Source organism: Chiloscyllium punctatum, chromosome 36, assembly GCF_047496795.1.
Source record: "Chiloscyllium punctatum isolate Juve2018m chromosome 36, sChiPun1.3, whole genome shotgun sequence".
Taxonomy (NCBI): domain Eukaryota; kingdom Metazoa; phylum Chordata; class Chondrichthyes; order Orectolobiformes; family Hemiscylliidae; genus Chiloscyllium; species Chiloscyllium punctatum.
This window is the reverse complement of record NC_092774.1, coordinates 35,839,694-35,844,022: the sequence shown is the minus strand read 5'-3', so window position 1 is coordinate 35,844,022 and position 4,329 is coordinate 35,839,694. Positions and strand designations below refer to the sequence as shown.

Here is a 4,329-nt window from a genome sequence, read left to right as displayed (position 1 = left end):
CCTTCCCAGTGAAGCAGCACTTTGCCTGCTCTTCCTACAACCCAATCTACTGCATTTGCTGCTCACAGTGTGGTCTCATCTACAATGGGGAAAACGAAGCCTAAAACTGGGTGACTGCTGCACAGAACATCTACGTTCTGCCCGCAAAAAGAACCTGAGCTTCCAGTTGCCTGCCAATTCCACACCCTCCCCTGTTCCCTGGCCAATATCTATGTCTCAGGTTTGCTATGGTGTTCCAGCGAAGTTCAGCACCAGCAGAACGAAGAGCACCGAATATTTCACTTGGGGACCATACATCCTCCGGTCCCAATATCGAATTCAATAATTCTAGGGCCTGAAATCCATAGTATGCTCGTCCCTTCCACACACACCAAGCCTTGTTATCACACAGTCTGTCATTACACACTACCTATTCTTGGCCACGAACAGTCTCCATTCACCCTCCCACGCAGATCGTTATCAACTCCCTTTCCTGTCCAACAGTTCTTCCCTCGCTTTGGGCTCTGTCCTGATCTATCATTTACTGCATCCGCCTTCCTCCCACAATATCTCCTGCATATAAACCAACGTTTTCCCAATCACCATCTGTTCTGTGGAAGGGTCACTGGCAACTCCTGTTTTTTGTTTCTGATATACAGCATCAGCAGTTCTTTCAGCTTTTTAGTGAGGTAGAGTTGGAAATTGTTTCGAGAGACAGAAGGAGAAGGGGGAGAGACAGAACAGACATGAACTGTTGATCTCCGTTGTTCCTCACAACGTAAAATCATTGCAGTGCGATCACCTCCCTTAAGCATGAATAGAGTTAGTAAGTCATCCGTGAGCTTGTGGCGCAATGGTAGCGCGTCTGACTCCAAATCAGAAGGTTGCGTGTTCGAATCACGTCAGGCTCACTGACGTCAACTTCTTACGTTTCAAATCAAGAAAGGAGCACGTTCACTCCGGATATCTGTTGAGTCAAATCTTCTTGACGGAAACTTTCGATCACACGTGACACTGTGTCAGGGAGGTGGTGTGCCCATTGTTTGGGTAAATGCTCAGCTCCCCCAGTTCATCACGGGATTTAAACAGAGCCGTCTCCCTCTGGCAGCCGCTTCGTTCAGTTGGTGACAGCGTGGTGTGAATAACACAATACCGATATTTTTACAACATAATCCAGAGACTCCCAGCTTTATGTTTCAATCTATCAGGAGAGTGACAGCGAGTTCAGATAGAAATGTTTCCCACCAACAGCAAATCCTTTCCTCTCACTGGACACAGTTAAAATTATCTTTATTCAACAGAAGGAGCAGAGACTAAAGTCTGACGGCCCCTCTCCACATTAACGGTGAGCCTGAATTTTATAAACGGTGTCAGTAAAATCCATTGGCGGACACTGATTTGGTTCAATCTTTTTTTTGCCAAGCGTAATTCACCGGGAGGATGCAGCTGTGTGAAATAGCGTGGGGAATTACTGCAGGGCCTCCTGCGTATGGGACACACCGCAACTGATGTGTTTCACCTTCACCAGTTTATTCCTATCTCGGAGAAGAGAGGTTGGATGATTCGGATCATAGGAGGCCGACAGAGAACAGGAGAAGAGCACTCAGCCCTTCACAAGCTTGTCACCACAGCTGGGTCATCGTGGCCCGTGTATCAGTATGGGATAGTAATCTGCATCTACTGACTGGAAGCACAGCAAATTGGAGTGATGGTGGGACTATCACACAGGAGAAAACGGCTTCGGCCTATTCAACTGGAGTGGCTCCCAATGCGCAACTCCGCTCACCTCAGCTGAATAACTGTAAACAAATTACTCAGTGATTCAAAGGAATACTCGGTTTTGAATCTGCATTGTGGCATGTACCTTCGAGAATGATGTCAAACACCTTCATTGCTGTGATGGAGTATCCTGTTGGGCAGAATATATCCGTTGTCATATTTCCGACGTTCTATTGATCCAACTCCAATTTCACTCAGAATCAGAAATTGTGCAGACTGAGGTTACGCAGCCCACCTTAGATCTGCTGGTTCAACAATTACTTCACTTCCCCGCTTCCTGAAGTATCACCCTCAGAATTGAGCGTAATACAGGTGGAGGATACATTCAGACTCGGATTGCGCGGGCGAAAAATCTGCAATACTTGTTCTCACTTTCAACACGTGTTTCCCTTCGCCGTGTTCACTGCAATGGCAGCTCTGCACCGTCCCTAATTCAGGCAGTCCGATCTTATTTAACGAAGCGGCTTTTGAGAAAATTCATCGGGCATTTTTGCTCAGGTCAATTTAAGGATGATAGTTCGCCTGGGATTGGAACGCGGGAACTCTCACACGGCTGCATATGCTCGAAGACCAAAGCTAGAATCATATCCCAGACTAACGAGCCACCAGCCATGGGTACAGCAGCCTCCCGAAGCAGCTGAGAACAGGAGAAGACCACTCAGACCTCCAAAAGCACGTTAGTGGAAGGGCGTGAGTTTCGCGACAGTATCAGTATGATACGGGGCATTCAGACGCTCAGGAAGTTGTTCGAAAGGCAAGATGCGGAGCAGAGTACCATCACACAGAAAAGCCGCTCAAGGAAGCACTGAACAAGAGCAAAGGATGGTCTCGCCCCATCGACCTCTGGGTTATGGGCCCAGCACGCTCCCGCTGCGCCACTCTACTCCGACGCACAGCGGGCTGCTCCACAGGTCCCTTCAGCCTTTCGTCTGGCGCGTGGCATGCACGTTCGAGACTGATGTCAAAGTTCTCCACTGCTGTCGTCTTATATGGTGTTGCGCAGACGTATGGAGGCTGTGTAAATAGAAACTTTTTCTAACTTCCCACATTCTCTTGTGATTTCACTCTGAATAGACGCCATGCGGCCTACCTTCGCTCTGCTGGGTCGACACAATAAGTAAACGTGGGTCTCTCTTCGTATCATTCTCTTGCCTTCTCCATGTAATTCTGCACATTGTTACTTTAAACATGATCACCGAATTCCCGTTTGCGTCTAATGAATCTGCCTCTTTGTTAGTGTCAGTTAGGGATTTACTGACCCCAACCACTCCCTGTACGAAAGCATTCTTCCTAATGTCACTTTCGGTTCTTTTCCTCATGCCTTTAAAACTCTGCCGAATCGTTGCCGATCCTTTCAGGCGTGGGAACATTTTGACTACATTACTTTCTCTGTCTAGACTTCGCATGACTTGAAAAGTTTCAATCGGGCCAGATTTCAAACTTCCGTACTCCGAAGAGAGCTGTCCCAAATTTCCAATCGACCCTCATCGCTGACATCCCTCAAACACTGCACCACTCACGTCAACTTATTCAACGATACCTCCAATCATTTCACTTCGCTGCTTTCTGTCCCATTGGGCCTCCAGGGAGCCCAACCTCGTTTTACGAAGGTGCTTTTTGAGAAAATTAAGCGAGAACTTTCGCGCGATTCACGAAACTCGGGCTCGTCCGGGATTTGAACACGGGACCTCTCGCACGCCTGCGTCGACGAAGGCCCAAAGCGAGAAACATACCCCTAGACCAACGAGCCACACGGTTGGCGCGCCGGCGTGCCTGCCCCCGCCCTACCTCTTGAACCAGCTGAGTCTTGCTCAGAGTAAAGTTCCAGTTGACATTGAACAGGCTGGGGCTGTTTTCTCTGGAACGTCGGAGGTTGGAGGGTGGCTTTATGGAGGTTTACAAATTTATGAGGGGCATGGATAGGATAAATAGGCAAAGTCTTTTCCCTGGGGTCGGGGAGTCAAGAACTAGAGGGCTTTAGGGTTTAGGGTGAGAGGGGAAAGATATAAAAGAGACCTAAGGGGCAACCTTTTCACGCAGGTGGTGGTGCGTATATGGAATGGGCTGCCAGAGAAAGTGGCGGAGATTGGTACAATTGCAACATTTAAGAGGCGTTTGGATGGATATATGAATAGGAAGGGTTTGGAGGTATATGGGCCGGGTGCTGGCAGCTGGGATTAGATTGGGGTGGGATATCTGGTCGGCATGGACGGGTTGGACCGAAGGGTCTGTTTCCATGCTGTACATCTCTATGACTGTATGAACAGCTGCTTCTCATTCTGTCTCTCTGCTGCCGTTTGCCCGTCCCCAGGAACCGGGCCCTCTCTACTGGCAGAAAATTAAACCGTTTTCTTTCTCAACTTTTCTCTGACACCGGAGTGACCAGTGACAAGTATTGCCCTCCTCAACATAGGGCACAGAGAACAGGAGAAGACCCCGCAGACCTCCACGGGTGTGTCATCTCAACTCTGCATACTGGGCCTGTGTATGAATGTGAAATATTTACGTCGAAGATTTTTGGGAAGCAGATGAGACGGCGAGGTGCACAACAGTGCGCCGTTATACGGGAAA

General features: G+C 48.6%; 1 non-coding gene across 1 annotated transcript; it reads left to right on the top strand.

Annotated features, from left to right (window-relative positions):
• Positions 1 to 818: 818 nt before the first annotated feature.
• On the top strand, positions 819 to 890 carry trnaw-cca (transfer RNA tryptophan (anticodon CCA)). The gene has a single exon. It is a non-coding gene; the product is annotated as a tRNA-Trp (tRNA).
• The last annotated feature ends 3,439 nt before the right edge of the window (positions 891 to 4,329 follow it).